The following is a 23,686-nucleotide window of genomic DNA, read 5'->3' on the forward strand; positions in this document are numbered from 1 at the left end:
AGGAGGCTCTTTATGCTAGTTGATATAGTGACCCAATAAGGAGAGGCCAACAGAACTTCTAGCAACAGAAAACATTTCTAGTAAGCCATGCCTCAGGATGAAGGCTTTCTTCAGTTGGCTTTAGTTATGAACTATAAATCAGTATACATGATATTTCAAGAGCTATAAATCATCTAGAGGGAAAACGTTTGGGAGAAGATTTTATTGAAAAGAAAATGTGAAAAGCACAGTTCTCTCCTAGAGCATTATTCTGTGCCCCCACTCACGTGCTTCCTTATGTATGGTAGGCAGAATAATGCCCCCCATCACCCCCAAAGATGACTACATCCGGATCTCTGGGACTTGTAACTATGTCACTTTCCATAAGCAAAAGGGGATTTGCAGATATGATTGAGGTTATAGACCTTGACTTTGGGAAATTGTCCATCCAGATTACCGTGGATAATCCAGGTGGGCCCAATCTAGTCAGAAATCTTCCAGCTGTAATCAGAGATATGAGCAACAAAGACTCCACCCACCACTGCTGATTCTTAAGATGGAGGAAGAGGACCCTGAGCCAAAGAATATAAGGCCTCTAAAAGTCAAGAATGGCCCTCAGTTTACAGCCAACAAGAAAATGGGGCCTCAGTCCTTTAACCACATTGAGCTGAATTCTGTCAACACCTGAAAAAACAAGGAAGTAGAAACTCCCCTAGAACCAAGAGAAAGGAATATAAACCTGAAGACACTTTGACTTTAGCCTGGTTAGACTTGTACTAGACTTCTGACCTACAGGACTATAAAATAAAAGCTTTGCATTGTGTTAAACCATTAAATTTTTGATACTTTTTATAACAGCTATAGAAAAATAGTTCATATTACTGAATTTTGGAATATAGATTATTTCCAATGGGGTGTGGAAACATAGAAAATGCAATTTAAAAGTATTTATCTTATTTTTTTTTTTAAAGATTTTATTTATTTGAGAGAGAGAGAGAGAAAATTCCCGGACCATTGTGGTAACCTTCTCACTCCACTCCCTGCTTCCAGTCTCTCTCTATGTCATCAGGACAGAGGAGGTTCTCAACTTTCTACTTGAGGAGTACAAGTGCAGGGAGGGAGAGAATCTCAAAGGAGTCCCTAGTGAGTGCAGAGCCAGAATGGGGGTGGAGAGGCTCAATCCCATAACCCTGAGACCAGAGACCATGACCTGAGCTGATGCTTAACCAACTGAGCCACCCCAGGCGCTCCTAAAAGTAGTTATTATGAATTAAATATTAATCTGTTATTGCTACCTAGTGTGACTCTACTTCATTTTAATTAGCTTATGGGACTATGGGGAGTTTTTAACTGTCATGAATAGGTTCCTTTTGTTTCATGGAAGACATTCATATGATGCAGGCATATTCTTTTCTCACTGTCAGGTTAACTAAAGTCAACTAAACAAACATCCACATGTTTGAAAAATAGGATGTAACTAAAAGGATTAATTAGGACAGGGATTTGTGATATTAAATAGCTACAACACACATAGGCTTAAACAACAACATATATAATTTGATGATCTTGTTCATCAATATTGATGACACAACTGAAATATCATAGGCAAATAAAGGCAATCAACAAAGTGAAGAGAGTAAAATTTTGGGGTGTATACAGAGAAACTGATTTTAATAATAACCACACTTAGGAACGTCATAGGATTGCAATTTTTCACTTCAAACACTGTCAGTGTTACAGGGTTTTTCCTACATCGGTGCCCATGGTTCTTGGTCATGCTGCTCTGAAGAATGAAGAGGCAGAGCAGACAGAGAGGTAGGTAGCAAAGCAAAGTTTATTGAGCAATAGCAAAGTGATGGTACACAGCTCCTGAGGAGGGAGGGGACCCGAGAGGGTTGCCAAGAGTTTCTAAATCTACAGGTTTTTATGATGTGCTTTAATCAGATTAACCTTTCCTGTGCCTGTCATCCAGTTGGGTTTCTGTCACCTATCCATCACTTGGGAGAAAGTGGAGGGCTCCTTCCAGGAGTGGGGGGGGGCAGGCTGCTCCTTGTGCCTGCCGGCCTGCCTTCCAACTATCCATCATCCGTTCTTATTGAGCTTCCTCTCTAGTATCTCACACACCTATGGACTATACCTTATACAATGAACTTTAAGAGCCTATCTGTGTTTGGCTGATAAAGTGCAACAAACTTGATTTTAAATAGATGGACTATCACTCCAGGATTAGATTTAGATTTTCTTCCATAAAGGATTTCCTTGAAATAGCATTTGTTGCGACAAAATTTGAACTATAATACTCATTCAGTTCTATAATGTCCAGCATTATAATTCCCTTATTTAATACACTTGACATTCCACATATGGAATTCTTTCCAATTTTAATAAATATTCTATCATGGATTAGATCTCTGCTTAAGCCTATTATCTGATCATAGTTTCCATTATAATTTGCCTATGTATGTCCCCACAGGACTGCCATGTCCGGCCGTTCTTTGCTTAGTCTCAGTTGAAGATGAGCAGTGCAGAGCCGTGAACAAATCACATAATTGGATAAAATCATCTGTCCTGCCTCCAGGCTGCTCTGTCCCCTTCCAAGGGCCCACTGCATTTTTGCCCTGCCACTCTCTTCCTCCATCTAACCAGGAATGAGTGTGATGTCATCCTTTATAGCTAAAACTGATTCAGTTATTTATATTTTTAGCTTCTTATCTCTAATTGTGGAATGAAAGGATTTATCAACAGTTAAAGTGATTTTTTTTTTCTTTTAGGCAAAACAGTCAGTGGAAGGGAAATGCTGGGTTAAATGCTAGTCCTGAAGGCAAAATAATTTTAGTTCTAGTAGGGGGCAGTGTGCATTGGGGGAGGAGGATGGTGCAGGGAGGAGGTTTGTGTGGAGAATGATGGTCAGGTATCAGAAAGAACAGGGGATATGTAAGAACTCTTCTTATTCTAGGTCTTTTCTTCTTTTAAGCCTAATGACTCCCCTTTCATTCTTTTGCTTAAGAGTCTCAAATTTTGGAGCTCTGGCGTCCATTCATTCCTCAAAAGCAGAGCCTGATGCATGAATTAAGTGATAAACTTTGTATGGGAAATGCAATCCCAGGGCAGTGAAAATGAGGGCGACAGAAGGTACGTGTGAGAAGGGTAGGTAACACAAGGTCACCACGTTGGTCACTACTCCATAATGAGCCATGGAGAGACTAAGACAATCACTTGCCAGTTTTCATCTGCTCAGGCACACTGGGAAACTGTCTGAGAAAGGAGGGGAGGAAAAGAGGAGAGAGAATTCTTAGCAGAGAATTGGCTCCCTCTGGTCTCCTGGCTTCCACTGGCTCAGGATCCTGTGCTTCTGGATATGGCATCTGACTGATCAGGAAGCCAGATCCCATGCCCTGTGGTGAAGTGTTTCATCTAAGCCCATAAATGAGAGAAGCAACCAGAGACTCTGGATGTATGGCTGCTTACCTGGCTACACAGTGATAACCCAAGTGAAAGGCCAATGTTCTTTTTTTTTTTTTTTTAAGATTTTATTTATTTATTCATGAGAGACACAGAGAGAGAGAGGTAGAGACACAGGCAGAGGGAGAAGCAGGCCCCATGCAGGGAGCCTGACATGGGACTCAATCCTGGATCTCCAGGATCACACCCTGGGCTGAAGGCGGCGCTAAACCGCTGGCCCACCCAGGCTGCCCAAAGCCAATGTTCTTAGACAAGCAATTAGTTCAATCCAGACAACAGAATCATGTGAGACATAGAATAGGTATACCATAGAAGCTTCCAAGGAGGAGTTGATGGCTGGAATACAGAGAAGGCAAGGCCAACAGTATCCAAGAGGGCATATAAGCTACCTATGTCTTATATTTTTTCAATTTTATGAAGAGTATAAGTTCTTTTAACACAGGACTATATATTTTCATCTTTGACTCCTCTGTAACTATAATATTATATGCTGAATCTTAGGTGAGTTTGACTTCAAGGTGTACTATAATTTTAAAGATAGCTAGCAGGGAAGAGCAAGAAGCAGTATTGAGTAAGATAGGAGACACTCAGCAGTTTAAACTGGAGTTAGTATGGCGATCAATCGCCGCCCCTGGAAAAAACAAAACAAAACTGGAGTTAGTAAAGAATCATCTTGGACTAGAGCCTAATCAAAGACAGAGCTAAGGGGGTCTAATTTTCCTGGCAGATGATGACAATAGAGATATTAAAAATCAGATGGTAGTACATCCTGGCTCCATTGGAAGTCAGTGATATGCAGCATCCCAGCCAGCAGTTGATGATGTAGGAAACAAGATCCAGTTCCCAGGAATAGAGCACAGGGTCCTAAAGATCCAGCCACTGGGGGGACCTGGGTGGCTCAGTGTAACTAAAAGGATTAATTAGAAAAAAAAAAAAAAGATCCAGCCACTGGATTAGTGTCCACAGTAGGTTTCAGTTCTAGGCAGGGAACTGGAATTTTTAAAAAATGAGGAAATCAAGACAAGAGGCCTCAGAGCTGAGCTATATGAACATGGCAGGGATTTTACAGATGGGTGAAATTATTAATAGTATTTGTATTAATTCTAATAATTTGTAGTCAGTATTGATTATGTACACTGGCTTTTTTTCTATATTGCTTAATTTTCCCAACAGCTCACTTAGATGCTTTTATTATTTCCATCTTACAGATGAAGAAATGAAAAGTCAGGAAAGTTAAATAACTTGTCCATGGTCACACAGTTCATAAATAAAGCCACTAAGATCTAACCCTAGAGGAGTCTATTCCAGAGCATCCACTTTCAAGCACCATTGAAAGTATTAAATGAAATAAAACTCACAAAGTTCATTTTCCTTTTCTTTTTAAGATTTTATTTATTTATTCATGAGAGACACAGAGAGATAGGCAGAGACACAGGCAGTGGGAGAAGCACACTCTCTCTGGGGAGGCCGATGCGGAACTCGATCCCAGGACCCTGGGATCATGACCTGGGCCAAAGGCAGGCACTCAACCACTGAGCCACCCAGGTGCCCCTCTTTTTCCTTTTCCTCACAAAGTTCTTAGCAGAGTTTCAGTCGATGAATTGATATATTTATTGATAAATTATTATTGTTATTAGTATTTAATAGGAGTAGTACTATGAACTATAGTGAGTGAGGAAGTCACTAGTCCTCAGGCATAGGGTCTGAGAATTAGGTGTGAAGGAGGAGTATAGGTATACTGTGTATCCAGGTATAGGGACACACAATGAGGAACACTGCCCTTCTAATGAATATAACTGAGAAGTAACATAGGTGAGGATCTAAAAGCATGGACTTTAGAACTACAAAGGCCTATGTCCTGTTATTTATTAGCAGTGAGACCTTGGGGAAATTACTCAACAGATGTGAGCTTCAAATAACTCACAAGTGCACCTGGCAGACTGCACAGCCTATACTAATAATTCAAGAAAAGCTTGTAGAATACACTCACCGTTTCATTTCCATACTTTTCTACCCAAGAAAACAAAAACAAAAACCCAGGGATGCCTGGCTGGCTCTGTCAGTAGAGCAGGAGACTCGATCTCTGGGTTGTGGGTTCCGGCCCCATGTTGGGCATAGAGCTTACCTAAAAATAAACAAATAAATACTCACTACCTTTAAGCAAGCAGGAAATCATTACAGTCTCTTTTCAAAAAATGTAACCTCCCCTCCTCCTCCCCAAAAAACCTATCCTCAGTATACAGCTGCTATTTAAACTTCTAAATACCAAGGCAAACTCATCCCACTGAGTTCAGCTACCTTTTCAACTAGTATAATTTGTCACCCACATCCACCTAACATTTCAGTAGCCTCCTGATCTGTGCCCCCAAACTGTAGCACGACCGAAGAAAAATGTGTGATGTGCTGTTCCTCTCATCCTGATTCTGTGTTGCTACAGCAGACATTCTTGTGCAATTCATTTATCTGAAGCTACTCTGATTAGACAAGCAAAAGAAAATTTAAAAGAGTGCATATTTATCCCTCCTCCCAAAGCAGGTCAATTTTTTTAAAAAAATAGCTCTCGTTTTAACTACAGTGCAACTATACATGAAAACAAATATATATTTCATTGGTAACCTTTCACTGTAAATTTGAATTTCATTTCCTGGGACTCAAAGAAAAGAATGCTTTAATTCATGAAAGAGGGAGAAAGGAAGGGAGGAAGGGGACGAGAGAGAGAGAGAGAGAGAGAGAGAGAGAGAGAGAGAAAGAGAGGAAAAGAACATTACTGCCACCTCTCGCTCATTTCTCTAGAAATGAGAAAATGTCCAGGAACCCTGGCACTCGCTGTCACACAGACAATCTGACTTTTGTTTTTACTTCCATGACCTTTGATGGCTCTCAGTGCAGTCAGATCAGCTTTGCATATATATATATTGACACTATGGAAACCACACAGATAAGCTTTGGGTTTGTGTGCTGTATTTACATTGGCACTCACCAATGATACACATATTTTCCTGTTAGAGCTCCCAGAGGCTTTGTTCTGATCTTGAGTTGCTTTTCTCTTTTATTCAACTTTTGAATTTCTTTGTAATTACTTAAAAAATGCATGTATTTTTAAACTGGTCCCTCTTACCCCATTTTGTTTTGGATTGCATTGTATGCACGCTTGCTTTAACAGAAGTAGGGAGAGTTCTGCTCAAGCTGGGAAACACGCACTCTCCTCTTGAGCTTCTAGAGGGATACAAATAGAGGAATCGGAGTCTCTGGAGGAATAGACACCCCCATCAGGGTCACCTTCTCAGGTATAGACATTCTCTATTTCTTTCTCTCCAGGAATTTCAGAGTGTTCTTTGACATCTCTGATTGTCTTTTAGAACTGGTCTCTCCTACCCTTCTGGCAAAATCTCACTTGCTTCAGTAAGTTCACACACCCTTGTATCATTGAGGACAAAGTATATACTTCTGGAACTCTACAGGAAGACATTTTGAGAATGACAATTTTTAATAATCTGATAAATACATTCTAATTTGTAAATCGTGATTTGCTATGAACTGAATGTCCCCCCCCCCAATTCATATGCTGAAGCCTAAATCCCCAATATAGGGGCACTTGGAAGTGGGGTCTTTGGGATGTAATTAGATCGTGAGGCTGGAGCCGTCATGAATGGGATTAGTGTTCTTCTGAGAAGAGACAGGAGAAAGATGATTTTTCTCTTGGCCCTGTGAGGATACAGCAAGAAGGCAGCTGTCTACAAGCTAGAAAGCAGGGCCTCACCAGACACCCAATGTGCTGGCACCTTGATTTTAGACATCCTTGCCTCCAGAACTGGAAGAAATGAATTTTTATGTTTAAGCTATCCAGTCTATGTTATTTTATTATAGCAGCGTGAGTTGAATAAGATATTGGTAAAATATGTATGACTAAGCTTACTGTTTAAACCATTTTTAAGTGTACCATTCAGCAGTATTAAGTGCATTCATATTCCAATGCAACCATTAGTGCTGCCCATCTCCAGAACTTTTTCACCATCCCAAATTGAGACTCTATGCCCATTATATAATAACTCACTATTATTCCTTTCCTTCATGCCTGGCAACCATCATACTACTACTTTCTGACTCTATGAATTGGACTACTCCAGGTATCTTATCTATGAGTGGAATCATCCAACATTTGTCATTTTATGCCTGGCTTATTTCACTTAGCAAAATGTCCTCAAGGTTCTTCCATGTTGTACCATGCATCAGAATTTCATTCCTTTCGAAAATTGAATAACATTTCATTATGAACATATGCAATATACATTGTATACATATTCTACATATTATATATATTCTAATTTATATTTATATACACATACAGATCCACATACATGTGCAGACATACCTATCAGTTTGTGAATGGACATTGTCAATGGACATTTAGGATGTTTCCACTTTCAGGTTCTTGTGAGTAATGCCACTATGAGTGTGAGTGTGCAGATATCTATTCTAGTTCTTGCTCTCAATTCCTTTACATATAGAGCCCTAGAAATGCAATTGTATGTTTAGAATTTGTTGCAACTGCCATAATATTTTCAACAGTAGTTATGTTCTGACTAACAGTAAACAAGGGTCCCAATTTCTCTACATTCTTGTCACCAGTTGTTATTTTCTGGTTTGCTTCATTTTGATAATGGCCATCCTAGTGGCTGTGAAGTGGTATCTTGTTATATCCTGACTTTTGAATAAGATAAAGTATGTGGTCTAAATTTCTAGATATTCTTACAAGAGATTTGAACTTACCACTGACAATTTTATAGCAAACAAAGAATATTTTATAGGATTCTTAATATGGCCTCCTTTGTACTACAGTAAGTGAATAGCTAAAAAACAATCAGCCAAATAGCTAAAGAACCAGGCAGGATAGGTGAATATGGGAAAGCGGCTTGAAGAGTTACTTTTCTTAGATTCTCAGGAGTTCATGCCTAACTGGATTGGAAGACAGAAGAACCTAGAATCTCTTTCATGTTTCTGACATGGGTGATTGATAGATGGTAGTGCTATTTACCAAGATATGGCAAACAGAAGTGAGAAGGACAACTCTAGGGGAGAGGGAATTACAATAAATTATGCTGCATGCTCAGTAGGCACCTGAGTCTATCAAACTGGAGGAAGCTGAGGGAGATGAAGAGATTCTGGAATTACCAGTTTATGGTGATGTCATCAGCTTGGAGACCTCATCGATCTGCAGGCTGAGAAGGGACAGCACAGAACAAATGATTCAGATGCACCAGGAGCTGAGTGTGGACAGAGGAAAAGTAAGAAGAAATTATTCTAGAGTGAGGAGAAATGGTTCCATTGAAACGAGCCAAAAAAATTTTTAGCCCAAAGTGTGAAAGCTGTAGACAGATTAGATAAATAAGTAATGAAAACTGTTGATTGGATTTGGCACCCAAGGGCCACAGATAACATTCATAGAGCAGTTGGAGTAGAGAGGTGTGGGCAGGAGCCTATGGGAGTGGGAAGAAAGTGGAGAAATAAAATAAAGCACAGTCTTTCAAGAAGCCTGGGAGTGAGTAGGAGAAATTCAGGGTGGCAGCTTGAGAAATGCACTTTTTTTTTTTTAAACTGAGAAGAAAGACTTGAGCTTGTTTACAGGCTAAAGGGGAAGAGCTAAAGAAGAGAAGGAGGCTGAAGGCACAGGAAGGAAAAGAAACGGCTGATGGATCCAGGTCCTCAAGGAGCTGGGAGGGAATGAGAGCCCCAACTCAGGTAGCTGGAATAGGATGGGTTTGAAACCTCTCCTTTTGGAACAAGGAAAAGAGGCTAGGTGACAGCATATGCAGATATGTTTTTAGAAGTGGGGGGAAGGGCAGGAAGTTCAGAGCATTCATGCATGATATAGCCTTTGTGAAATAGGAAGTAAAGTAATCTACTAAGAAAGGGTGATATTTTTGAAAATCAATATGGTGGAATAGTGCAGTATATGGTGAGTGAGGTAGGAATTAAAAGTAGAAAAAGGAAAAAAAGTAGAAAAAGGAAACTAACATAGTAGTCTAGGCATGAGGTTATATGGGACTTCAGTGGAGAGACAGCAATGAAGTTGGAGAAGTGAGATAGGTATCATGCTTTTTTCCCTCATATTCTTTTGAAAGTTAGAAGAATTATTTTTCTTTGGATGAACAATTTTTTCATCCATCCATCCATTCATTCGTTCATTCACTCAATGAATGTTTATTGAGCCCGTATTTTGCTAGGTCTTCCCTGTCATAAGCCGTTGGCCGAAAATGGCAAATGAACCACCCTAATGTTCTTCTTCTTAGGACACAGTTATTCTACAGTTAACATGACCCAAATTATCTGTCCCAGATTACTGATGCCTCCAGACTCTGGCTTCTTGGATTTTCTTGTTCTGGCAATAGCATATGATAGGCTGAAGAGAACAATGTCCAAGAATCAAAATAGCCTAACTGGTTTCTATCATAGTAAGTCCTGTAGAGGAACTTTTACTGTTACTCCTGCTTTCCAGAAATACTGATACTCAACTAGCATTGAAAATCAGAGAGAGGGGCACTTGGGTGCCTCAGTCAGTTAAGCACCTGCATTCGGCTCAGATCATGATCCCAGGGTCCTGGGATTGAGCCCTGAGTCACCCTCTCCTCCCTGCTCATGTTCTCTCTTGCTATCTCTGTCTCTCTCAAATAAATAAAATCTTTAAAAAAAAGAAAGAAAATCATAGAAAGAAAACTAGCCTATATTTTTCATCCTTGCAAATATCTGACTTGACTACATGATGATCTATTTATCCTAAAAGAGGATACCACACTGGGCAGGAACTATGCTCCTTCTTGCCATAATGTCAAAAAAGTCACATAAAAATCTAGATGTCCAGCTTCTCTTGAAAATGTAGAAATCTGGCAACCTGCACACCATGTTCTTACCTGTCAAGAAATGGCTGAAGCTAAGTAATGGTTGTCCTCTGTAGACAGAGTATTTACCAGTCTCTGCCACTTCCTATTGTGTATATTTTTTTCTTTTTTTTTTTTTTCAACTGGATGACCATTTGTCCATTCATTCATGTTGAGTATCCACTCTAGGGAAGTCATTGTGTTCAGCATTAGGGATGATTAAACATTGTTACTGTACAGAAATAGATCTGGCTGGCCCTGGTCAGAAAAACTAACCTGGCTCTAGGTTCAACCTTTAACAGAGTGATAAGCATTTCAGACTGAAAGATTAGGCCCTATCTGTGAGCACTGATCTTTAAGTGGGAGTAGGAATAGGAAGAAGAGCGTTGTGGTTCTTATGAAATCCTCCCATTTGGAATAGGTTTCCCAGGTAAGTGGACATACAGTTCCAGTTTCCAGAGAGAAAGGACTGGGGAATAAAGATATTAGAGCTCTAAACAGATAAGATTTGGTGGTGTGGTCATCATGGTGGCAGTGGGGGGCAACACATTCACAGATGGAGCTGAACCCACTGCGGGTTGCTCCATTTGTAAAGATTAAACCAAGGAACTGAGCAGGGCTGAGCCTGCAAACTGAAGGCTCTCATTCTTACACCTGAGGTAGGAGTAAGGCATAACTGATATAGTAGACTTGTTTATGAACTACTAGATATCACAGAGAAGAGAGTTCCCCCTAACCTGCTAGAGTCAAGGCATTTATAGGAGGTGATATTTTAACCACTTTAATCCTCAAAGATTAAGTCAAAATTTCACAAATTGAGATGAGGATAAAAGAACAGGTATCCAACAAACACGCATTAACCATGAACTGAGGGCAATATGCTGTGTATATAAAGATGAATAAATCAGGGATCTACTTTTAAGTAGCATAGTCTTGGGGAGTCTTGGTTTAGCGCCTCCTTCGGCCCAGGGCGTGATCCTGGAGACCCATGATCGAGTCCCATGTCAGGCTCCCTGCATGGGGCCTGCTTCTCCCTCTGCCTGTGTTTCTGCCTCTCTCTCTCTCTCTCTCTCTCTGTGTGTGTTCTCTCATGGATAAATAAATAAAATCTTTTTAAAAAATAAGTAGCACAGTTTTGTGGGGAGAAAAATATACAGCAGTCATTAGAATAAATTTAAAAATTAGTGTAATAACATTAGTATTAATATAAAGTAAGGGGTGCCTGGATGGCTCAGTAGATTGAGTGTCTGCCCTCAGCCCAGATCATGACCCTGGGATCCTGGGATCAAGCCCCACATTGGGCTCCCAGCTCAGCCTACTACTCTCTCTGCCCCTTTCTCTCCCCACTTACTGCTTGTGCTCTCTGCTCTCTCTCTCTCTCTCTCAAATAAATAAAATCTTTTAAAAAAGTAAGAAGACAACATAAAAGCAAAAGGAATGAATTCTTCTAGGAGGAGTAAGGGGAGGGTCATACAGGATAGGGGTTTAAGTTGGGACCTGACAGAGGTGGAGGAGTTCACCAAGCAGATGTCAAGGGCATTCCAAACTGAAGATGGTGTGTGGCAGAGCAGTGAACCTTGAAAGTACATTTCAGAGAGTTGCAAAGAATTCATCCTTGCTGAATCATAAGGTAAGAAGAAGGAAGCAATAAAGATAAAGCTGCAGAAGGATGAGGGCTAGACAACACTAGCAGGTGGGAAGGATGCCAAGACGTTCGCAGTGGCTGACAGGAGTGCACAGGAAAGAACGGCTGTTGCTGACATTATAAGTTACTATAGAACGGATTGATAAGGCCAATATAAGTTATGGAGCTGTGGGTTTTAAACTTTTTAGAAAGTACAGCTCCCTTTAAGAGTAAATCATTTGTAAGGAGCCACTCCCAGAAACTGCAGAAAATCACAACCATCCTATTGCTCTCCCAGGCATTCTCATGTCTCAGTGAAGAACCCTTGCTTTAAAGAGGTGCTTCCAAACCTTTTAAGTGAAGGCCTGAATGAAAACCACTAATATTTGAATAATATCCTGGGATTGCCACAGAAGAAACTGCTTGAGGTTACAGGCGATGAACCGGAGATCTGGCTATGCCCTTCCACCCAGGTATCCTGAAGGCTATAGTGATCTTGTCACACCAGTAACCCATGTGGTGAGCTATGAACCATGGCAGATTTTCATGTAGAAGAACAAAGTGATCAGTTCTGCATTTAAAAAGATAACTCTAGGGGCACCACGGTGCTCAGTTAGTTGAGCGTCCAACTCTTTATTTTGGCTCAGGTCAGTATCTCAGGGTTCTGGGATCAGCCCCATATTGGGCTATACAGGGAGTCTGCTTGAGGATTTCTCTTCCTTTCCCTCTGCCCCTCTTCTCTCTCTCTCTCTCTCTCTCAAATAAATAAATAAATAAATAAATAAATAAATAAATCTTTAAAAAATAAAAATAAAAAGATAATTCTAGCAGCAAGGTAGAGAGCAAACAGGAGGCAATCAGATCAGTTAGAAATTTTTCTAGAAGAGTACAGGGAAATGGCTGCAAAGGCCTATCATAAACCGTTGGTGGAGAAGAGTCCAGAGACTTTGAAAGACAGAACCAAAAGACCCGTTGCCAGCAGCAGCTTCAGAATTTCCATACAGAAGGACGAGGGGGTTATCCACTGGGTTAGATAAAGGAGTAGATTTGCAGGACCACCAAATATGCTTATGTAGATTGTTCACTGCATGGGTGAAATCTTACTGGTGTGTCTAAAATAATCTACCTGAACCTCATGTGGTTTTAAAAAATCAAATGTAAGCATGATAAAAATCAATTAAGTCCTCTATTAACATAGATGCTTCAGAAGATTTTAGCTTGATTAAAGGCAACTTGATAAGCAATTATGTTGTTTAAAATGTTACAAACTTATTAAAGAATCTAATAAATTTCCACTTTAGATACTTTGTCTTATAAATCCTTCTAAACTCTAGCTGATGAATATAAGGGTTTTTTTTTTCTCTCTACATCATCATATTTTAGCTTTATCTGATCAAAAGGGTGGGGTTCATGATCCACCACAACCACTAACTCGCCGAAGAAGCAGCAGCGTGGCATGTAAAAATCATTCAGGTGTGCAGTATTGAGTAAATTATGTTTAGAGCTCTTGTACTTGATGCTGTGAATTTTAATAATCTAGTTAAAAATGTGTCCACCAAGTTCTGCTCCTGCATTATTATTTTTACTTTTCACCATGAAGGTAGCATAGGTGAGATTTCTTTTTTCTAAATACAACTGTAAAGGGGATTTCCTCCTTCTTTCCTCCTTTACTCTCTAAAACAAAGGTTTACAATTTTTTTTTCTACAAATGATTACATGGGTACTTTGAATTTTAAGCCGATTTCTTTTCTACAGAAATCAAAATATGGTCAGATTTCCTTGAACTCTTGGCAGTTGAGAACTCAGGGGGACCCTCAAAGGAGCAGAGTGCAAATTAGGAAGGGAAGGACTGACCAACCACTCTACAAGCCCGTGCTTTGCAGTTATCTCCTGTAGGCAGCTGCTAGATGTTGTGTGCACAATTCATTTGAAGACTACAAAAAACATGCTGAGGTCAGATGCATGGGAAGGCAAAGCTGAACACACGTCAACCAAGAGAGTGAGTGTGAGGTACTATATATCTCACTAGGGGTGGGGAAAAAAAAAAAAAAAAAAAAACAAGGCAGGAAAACAGAGTGGTTTTAGAGAGATTCCCACCCACCTTACTGCCGGAAGGAAACCCAGCCCTCAGAGACCCAGAGAGGAAGGCTGCAATGGATGGATTCTCCTGCACAGGGTGCCCACACACACAGCAAATTTGCATAGGTATACAGTGCAGTGCGTGCAGCACTTCCACCTCTTATAAAAACTATTGTGAAGTTGTGTTTCTCTGCCAAACAAACTGTGGGTGCTCTATATGCGACTAAAGAATCAGAGGAGAGGGATCCCTGGGTGGCGCAGCGGTTTGGTGCCTGCCTTTGGCCCAGGGCACGATCCTGGAGACCTGGGATCGAATCCCACGTCAGGCTCCCGGTGCATGGAGCCTGCTTCTCCCTCTGCCTCTGTCTCTGCCTCTCTCTCTCTCTCTCTGTATGACTATCATAAATAAAAAAAAAAAAAAAAAAAAAAAGAATCAGAGGAGAGAGGGGTCCCCCAACAGAAGGAAGTATGACACCACTTCCCCAGCCAAGGCCAAAGTCAGAACAGTTACAATGATATTTCCCAGAAGCTCGTGTCCTATCAAAAAATAAGCCAGAAAAATCTATAGTCTTTAGAATCTAATATTGATCTAATTATCATTTGCACCCCTGGATTTTCCAAACTAGCCAATATTATGCCATGGTTGTAACAAATTTTTGTTAAAGGATCTGAGCTCAGTCCTAAAATAGTTTTATCTAGGCTTCAGGATAGGGTTAACTTGCATCAGAAGTTCTTGGTGTTGATGCTACAGTAAATGTTCTATACAGATTTTCTTAGAAGCAGTGAGATAGATCTGCACTATTGCTAGTTATATACTTTTTGTATACAATAGTGCAGATTGTCAGTGTATCATAACCAAATCAACATTGCCCTGCAGTGGGAACTCAAGCTCAGTTTTCCTCCTATTTGCTGGTCCTGTTTACAGCATGACCTGAATGAAAATCAGCCATCATAACCAGTAATACAAATAAAACTCTGATTTTTTTTAAAGGAGAAATAAGAGGGGTACCTGGGTGGCTCAGACCATTAAGTGTCTGACTCTTAATTTCAGCTCAGGTCGTGATCTCAAGGTCATGAGATCAGGCTCCACACTCAGTAGGGAGTCTACTTGGGATTGATTCTCTCCTTCCTCCCCCCGCCCCAAATAATAAAGATCCATTATTATTTATAAAAATAAATCCGTATTTACTTATTTTTAAAGATTTTATGTATTTATTTGATAGAGAGAGAGCATGAGTGCACAAGCAGGGGGAGCAGCAGACAGAAGGAGAAAGAGAAGCAGGCTCCCCCACTGAGCAGAGAGTCCAATGTGGGGCCTGATCCCGGACCCTGGAATCATGACTCGAGCAGAAGGCAGATGCTTAACCATCTGAGCCACCCAGGCAGCCCATAAATAAGTCTTTAAGAGAAGAAATAAAATGTAATTTCCTTAAGTGAAATGTATCTAAAATCTTCATATTGGAGATTTCTGTACTAAAATATTTAAAGCAATATTAGAAGTGTAATTTTTTCATTATAGAGACCTAGAAATATAGTATGTGATATGCACAATTTAAGTTTTGTTTTTTTCTTGATTAACCAAGAATTATCTGTCATACATCAGGATATTTTACTTTTTAAAAAGACTTTTAAAGTTATTATTTTTAAGTAATCTCTACATGGGCTTTGAACTTATGACCCTGAGATTAAGAGTCACATGCTCTACTGACTGAGCCAGCAGGGTGCCCCAGGATATTTTATTTTTGTTTTAATATGACGAATATGATCCTAGGTTAACCTTGGTTAAAATTATCACGTGTTAAGTAACTCCACAGTCTTTAACTATGGAGAGAGTTAGAGGGAGAATGACCAGGAAGAAGTCTGAAATGTTACTGTAGGCTGGGATAACTGTGGTTTTTAAGCTTTTTTATTTTTATTTTTTTTAGAGGGAGCAATAGCCATGTGAGAGCCAGGGAGGGAGGAGTAGAGAGAGGGAAGAGAGGAAATCCCAAGCAGGCTCCATGTCCTGCTTGGAGCTCAATGCAGGGCTCGATCTCACCACCCTGAGATCATGTCCTGAGCTGAGATCAAGAGTCAATGCCTAATTGACTGAGCCACCCAGGAGCCCTTGATAGAAACTTTAAAAACTTGAATCATATGTGTTTTTTACCACTACATTTGGGAAATAAATTGTTCTCATTGAATGAATATTCTAGTTTAATGAGAATAAGACAACTTTTTTGTTTGGATCTATGGAATAGGAAACTTAGCTAAAATATATTAGTTTACTATCTCCCCTGAGTAGGAAAAATATGACAACCCTGAGTAAACGACTCTAGATCTTAGAATGTTGAGCGTTTTACTTTTCCCCTTTATTAATTCATTCATCTGACAAATACTTGCTGAACATCTCTATATGCCAGGTACTATGCTGGGCAAAAGCTCTCTTTGATGGTCACTATACATGCTATAGAAGAGGTATAGACAAAGAGTTTGATGTGTAGAGAGTCCAAGTTATACCTTGGAAACTGCTCTTAAAATTTTCTGTGGGGGGCACCTGGTGGCTCAGTGGTTGAGTGTCTGTCTGCCTTTGGCTCAGGTCGTGATCCTAAGGTTTTGGGGTCCTGGGATCGAGTTCCGCATTGGGCTCCCCACAGGGAACCTGCTTCTCCCTCTGTCTGTGTCTCTACCTCTCTCTCTCTCTGTCTCTCGTGAATAAATAAATAAAATCTTTAAAAAACTCCTATTAGCTTGTTTTTGCTAATATTGAGATTTTGACTAAAACACAAAGTCTTTTCTCTGTATGCTCTTAAAATGTGCTTAACTGAAGTTTCTGGTTAATCTCATTTTTAATGTGGTACAAGATAATTCTATAAAGCAGTTACTACAGTGTTATGGGAACCAGAGATTGTTTACTTGTGTATGGCAGCAGAAACGCACCGTGTAACCAGTAGTCTTTTCTTGCTGTCCACATGAAGAGGCCCTCTCTTGACACAAAGGATGGGCAGTGTGATGTAGAAACAGTACTGCCAAAGCGCCTGGGTGGCTCAGTAGTTGAGTGTCTGCCTTTGACTCAGGTGATTCCGGGGTCCTGGGATTGAGTCCCACATCAGGCTCCCTAGAGGAGCCTGTCTCTCCCTCTGTCTCTCTCTCTCTCTCTGTATCTCTCATTAATAAAAAATAAAAAAATAAAAATAATAAAAAATAAAAAACCAGAAAGAAAGAAAGAAAGAAAGAAAGAAAGAAAGAAAGAAAGAAAGAAAGAAAGAAAGAAAGAAAGAAAGAGTACAACCCCAGAAGTCAGACAAACCTGACCATTTGACTCTGGGTTAAGTTCTTCACTTTAGCCTTAGTGCCCTTACTTGAGAAATGACATAATACCATCTAGCCTAATGTTATTCTGAATATTTGAGAAGATAATTCATTCAACAAATATTCACTAAGTGCTTTATCCTGAGAGCAATGGAGAAACACTATGAGGTCTTGAATAGAAGATGCAAGATAATTAGATTTGAACTTTGGAAATATCACTCTGGCTGCAGTATGGAGAATGAACGGGGCAGGGGGGTGAGGCAAGATTGCAGGAAGGGAAACCAACTAGGAACCTATTATTATTCAGAAATGAGGGTAGCCTTCCTGAAGTAGAGGCAGTGAGGATGAACAGAAGTTAATGGGTTTGAGCATTATTAAGAAATTAAAGGTGCAGCATAGGGAATGTAGTCCAAGGTATTACAATAGCATTGCGTGATGACAGATGGTAGCTATACTTGTGGTGAGCATAGCATAATTTATAGGGTTGTTGAATCACTATGTTGTCCATCTGAAACTAATGTAACATCATGCGTCAACTATACTCAAAAAACATTAAGAATATGGTATCAAGAAGAGAGGGTGACATGCTACATGTGGATGGTAGTATAAAGGAACATCTAAGTGGATATCTTGGATATTTTACTTGGATATCTGAATGGATGAAGATGACATTAACTGGAAGAGAAAACATTAGAAAACCAGCGGGGTGCAGGAAAAGATGACAAATTGCGTTCTGGATAGGTAAGGTCTTCAGAGGTGCCTGTAGGATGCCCAAGTAGTGATATACAATATGGGGTTGGAAATATAGGTCTGGAGATAATGCAGGGGAACAAGCCAAAGAGTAGAAGCTCAATCATCAGTGGCTATTACTAAATAGACCTCCTAGAAGGCCAGGCATATCTCTGCTTCTCCCATTGGCCTAGAAACACTGGCCCCTCAGGGGCCATGCGCTACTCATTATAGTGCAGCATAAGTTGTTCATCATTTGGAAATTTTCACAACTTCTTGTACTATTTAGATTCTTTCTTGGCCCCTCCATTTTCCAAATGTCATTCCAAAAGAATCACACTCTACTGTTTCATTTTCAGTGTACTATATGTCAATTTTCCACTGTGGTTTCTGAGAACTTCCAACTTCTGAAACTGTTTTCAAGATGTGCTTAAAGTACATATATAGTCTCCCTCATCCTGGTTTTCCATATAGCCATAGTGTGTACCATTTTGGAGCCACGTAGATAAACTTCCGAACTGGGGAAGAGCATTCAGGCCAAAGAAAACACAAGTAGCCCTAATTGAGAAGACCAGTGTACATTCTAGACCAATATGGAATGATGGGGCAGCAAGGGGGCAATGCTATGACATGATGCTGGGGAGGTAGGCAGAAGTCGAATCACGTCGGGAACACGCAAAGATCCAGAGTAAGAACATCACTTGTTTAGGGAACTGATGTGTCAGTAATTCAGAGAACAAGGAGGCAAAACTGCAGAAGCATTTGCAGGAAGAGGTTCAGATCATGAAGGGCCTTATGAACCACATGAGGAAGTGAGGACTTTATCCTGACAGCAATGGGAAATTATTGAAGTTTTACATGAGGGAGATTTGCAGTTTAAAGATCACTTGGGTTCCCACGAGGAGGATGACTGGATGGATGGTGGCAGCTCAGAGGCTGTTACAAAGTGCCAGGTGACATAGAAATGTGGCCGATTTCATGCCAGGGAACCAGGAAAGAAAAAGGCAGATACATTGAAGAAATAAGGAGAGGAATAATTTGAATATGGGGCGTCAAGGAAGGCAGAAAGCATGACTGTCACCTAGCTTTCTGGTGTGGGCAACCAATGGCCGCATCGTTCCTACTCAGTCCTGCTTTCTTCTACAGAGCTGCCTGGGGTGGTAGCGATTGTTCTATTTTCCTCCACCAGCTGTGACTATAAAGATAACTTATGTTAGGAGACAGTGGATATTAAGTTGATACTGAAGAAAATTCACGCCTGCTGTGGCTGATGGAAGAAGTTTTGCCCTAAGGAGTCAGAGACAAGCTGAGGCCTAGCAGGGAGGGAGCAGTAACTGCTCGGGCCCCCCTGAATAGCGATGGTCCCGGGTGCTCTCATTTTTAAGAAAATAGCACCAAGGGGACCAAACTTGATTCCTTAAGAATTTAAGTGCCCTACTCTTCTGGCCAAAGTTTAATAGATAGAGTCACAATTTCTTTAAAGTGATCATAAAGTATATTCCTTTTATCATACAACTATAAAATTCTACAAACCGAGTTACCAGGTAGCAATACTCTGTACTCATCAATTCTAAGATTTGATTTATTGAGAGTCTAAGCATTTCTAATTCCTCATACACTGACCACCAGCAGGAACCACAACTTTCTGTTTAACAAGTATTTTAAAAACTATTGTGGCTTACCACAGCACCTTGAAAAGGTGCTTTTTTTTTTCCTATTATTATACTAAAGCCCATCATCTGATATGCTCAGAAGATACCAGAACTCTTTCTCAATGTAAAATACTTTTAAATTCAGTTACCCCAAAGGTCTTGCTTTTAGTTTGATAGTAATTCTGCTTCAGACAGGATGTACTTCATTTGAGGGGGGTGGGAGGGGAATTATAAAGGAACTTCCAAGAGTATATTTCTCTGAAACCATTTTAAGCAGTAATAAAGATTCACTGCTTTTTTCCTGAGAACTGAGAATAGTTTTTAGTAAATGCCATAAAGAAAATGTGCATAATTTTATGAAAACACAGTATTTTAGGCTATATTAACTAATAACTGATGGTATTTGAACATTTTTAGTGAGGAAGAGAAGTACTTGGGGGAATTTCAGGTGAATCAAGAAATAGAAACAAGTTGATGAAATTAGGCTGTAGATTTTCCTGTCTTGCATTTTAAAAACGTTTATGTACAGTGTTAAGTATCTGATGGGTGCTTAACCAACATATTTTTTTGACTAAAGGTCCTGCATTTTTCAGTCTTAGAAGGTAGCATATTTTTGTTTAATTTTTGGATTGCAACTTGAACTTACAGATCTTGTGTTTGTTCTCAAATACAATCAAGGCCCTCCTTTAGTCAATCAACACCATTATCAAGAGTCCTTTTTGCACAAAAGCATTTTAAGGAACACAAAATAAATGTTTCTTATTTACTTATTTTTATTTCTTTATTTGAGGGAGAGTGAGTGAGAGAGAGCATGAGCAGGGAGAGGGGTAAAGGGAGAGGGAGAATCAGACTTCCGTTGAGCAGGGAGCCTGCCCAGAGGCTCCATTACAGGACCCCCGGATCAAGATCTGAGCCGAACACACATGTTTAACCAACTGAGCTACCCAGGTGCCTCACAAAATAAATGTTTTTAAGGGGAGAACCTACTTGGAATGCAGCAAAAGGCTGATTGCTTATTCATTTGTGGGAGAAAAACCATGAAAAACTCATTTCAGTCCAATGAGTTGTGTATTTTGTTTATTTATTTATTTCCCCATTTATCTATTTTTTTTTTTTTATTTTAAAGATTCTATTTATTCATGAGACACACAGAAAGAGAGACAGGCAGAGAAGTAGGCTTCCTGCGAAGAGCCCACTGCGGGCCTCGATCCCAGGATGCTTGGGATCATGACCTGAGCCAAAGGCAGATGCTCAACCACTGAGCCACCCAGGTGCCCTATTTATTTATTTATTCTTTTAGGAAAGATGATATTAATGATGTGGAAACCAGAAAAAGTAAAGTTTTCTTCTGTGTGTCATGTTTCCAATTTTTAATTAAATAAAAATAGCGTGATGAAAATAGTACATATTCCATGTTCCTATTTCACTGGTAGAGATGATCAATACATATCAGTTCAGCCTGACCATTATTAATGTGTTTGTCCACATGACAGTACTCTGAATTTTTTTTTCATTCTGGGACTACAAGGCAAAAAAACTGAAGCACTTTATTTCCACTGACAGCAAATATATCGCTTTTGAAATCTTTTTACTTTTTACCACTGCTGAGCTACACTGGAATAGGAAATTTGACATGTGCCAAATGTAATACATAGTTACCCCAAATTTTAAATTTCAAAAATTAAAGTTCTTTATTTATTTGGAAAGGAAACCCTTCAGTAACTAGGCGTAGATTCAAATATATTATGTAATTTATATCTCCCCTATCACGGGCATTGCCTCCAGAGAATCTGACGTTAGTAAATTCCTTGTGTCCTTAGAGTATTTTGATATAAAGAAATAACTGATGGAGGCGCCTGAGCGGCTCAGTTGGTTAAGCGTCTGTCTTTGGCTCAGGTCATGATCTCAGGGCCCTGGGATTGAGCCTTGCATTGGGCAACCTGCTCATCAGAGAGTCTGCTTCTCCCTCTCCCTCTGACCTTTACCAGGCCTTGCCCCCGCTCCAGCTTGTGCTTGCTCTCTCTCTCAAATAAATAAATAAAATCCGTAAAAAAAAAAAAAAAAAAAAAAAGAAAGAAAAGAAAAAAGAAATAACTGATAATTAAGATGATTTCCCCAAGTTTTGGTCTTTATCATTAGAGTATATGTTAAGGTGCCCTATATTAAAATTTACCCTTTTTAATAGAGTACTTACTCTACAACCTTTGGTTTCTCTACTACATAGCAGGACCTAGATATCTATCTATCTGTTAGGAGCTCCATATATGGGATTCCTTGCACTGAAAAAGATCTTCCTTAATATTCCACAGGGAGATTGATGGGGATTGTCGTATATTATCTAGTTAACTTTCCTAACATTGCTCTGAAGTTAAGGAGTAAGAACACTAATTCTCATCTTATAGCTGGAGAAAAGAGCTGTAACTTTCTCTAAATCATACTATTCTCTGTAGATATAGAACCTAAACTTCAGTCTTCGAACTCTTTTTCCTTAGAGAATAACCAAAGTCACTAATGAACAACTTGTCTTTCTATTTTCTGAACCTTTTTAGATGACTTCGCACTTCCTAAACTCCTGCAGATGCCTTTTCTCAGTAGTGCTACCACTTCTAGAATATGCGACAACGTTAAGAAGTTGAGCTAATCACATGGCTTTAGGTGAACCATCAAAGCAAGCCGGTGGGAACATGTAAAAAATAAATTGTGAACTTCAACTTAAAACCTTCATGGCTCAGTGGTTGAGCATCTGCCTTTGGCTCAGATCATGATCTTGGGGTCCTGGGATCAAGTCCCACATCAGGCTTCTTACAGGGAGCCTACTTCTCCCTATGTCTCTGTCTCTCTATCTGTGTCTCTCATGGATAAATAAGTCCTTTAAAAAAAATCTTCATGGCTAACCATTCAAGCAAATGATTTATCACATTTATTTGTGATCACTGGCTTAAATCCTCATGACAATTAACATCATATATTCTTTTGATAAAACAACATTACATTTTGGAGTTCTCTACCACAAATTTGAAATTGAAACATGTAAAAATGGGATTTCCAGGATCAAACCAGCTGTAGGGGTATCAAAACATGTGGCAGGACATTAGTTAAATGTAGTGTTGGCATGATTTTACAATATAAACTATTTGAGAAACTGGAAGTTCTTGTAATCAAATACATTATCTTTTAAAACTTAAACATTAAAATAACAAAACAGCAGTGTTATTCTTCTATAAATAGAACTTTCTTTGTAAGGAGTTAGTTGTTTTACTATCCCAGGAGATATATCTGGAAAGGGTCTAGTTCCCAGTAAGCACTCAGTAAATATTTGTTGAATGAATAAATCAAGAGTCTTAACTTCTAGTGAGAAGTCTGAAATTCAGAAATAGATTGAGGGCTAAGAAGGAAGGAGCTGAATTTAGGCCAGATGGATGAAAGATGAGTGTGTAGATGAGAAATTCTCAAGAATGCACATAGAAAAAAAGTTTGAATCTGGATAGGAGATAAAATTATTTTAATTATATCATGTCATCTATAATTGGAGTTCAGTAAGGTGATCAGTATAAAAGAAATATATAAAAACCAATAACTGTTGGACAAAAAATAACTTGGAAAATGTAAAGGGAATTGTGTCATAGATAATATAATAAGTATATAAATAAATAAGTAAATTTCACAAACATATATAAGACTTGCATGGAAAAATCATAAATATCCACTTAGAGACATAAAAGAAGATTTGAATCATGGAGAGCTAATCCCAAATTAGATGAAAAACTTGACAGTCAAGACTCCAACGGCCCACTATGTACCTATTAGAATGGCCCAAATCCAAAATACTGACAACACCAAATGCTGACAAAGATGTGGCACAACAGGAGCTTTCATTCATTGCTGGTGGGAATGCAAAATGGTACAGCCAATTTGGAAGATTTTGCAATTTCCTATAAAATGAAACATAGTCTTACACGATCCAGCAATTGTGCTCCTTGGTATTTATCCAAAGG

The 23,686-nt window shown here is 39.4% G+C and overlaps 1 long non-coding RNA gene across 4 annotated transcripts in view; it reads right to left on the reverse strand.

The window, feature by feature from the left end:
• The window catches only part of LOC102153396, a 153,004-nt gene that overhangs the window by 40,884 nt on the left and 88,434 nt on the right, over positions 1 to 23,686 (reverse strand). The window contains exons 1-2 of one of the 4 annotated variants that reach the window (XR_005361137.1): positions 8,614 to 8,864; positions 5,432 to 5,566 (exon numbers count right to left, since the gene is read on the reverse strand). The exons of the other annotated variants lie outside the window; for them this stretch is intronic. This is a non-coding gene — a long non-coding RNA (uncharacterized LOC102153396). Of the gene's footprint in view, positions 1 to 5,431; positions 5,567 to 8,613; positions 8,865 to 23,686 lie in introns of those variants that run through there. 4 annotated transcript variants of the gene reach the window in all.

This window comes from Canis lupus, chromosome 6, assembly GCF_011100685.1.
Source record: "Canis lupus familiaris isolate Mischka breed German Shepherd chromosome 6, alternate assembly UU_Cfam_GSD_1.0, whole genome shotgun sequence".
Classification (NCBI taxonomy): Eukaryota; Metazoa; Chordata; class Mammalia; order Carnivora; family Canidae; genus Canis; species Canis lupus.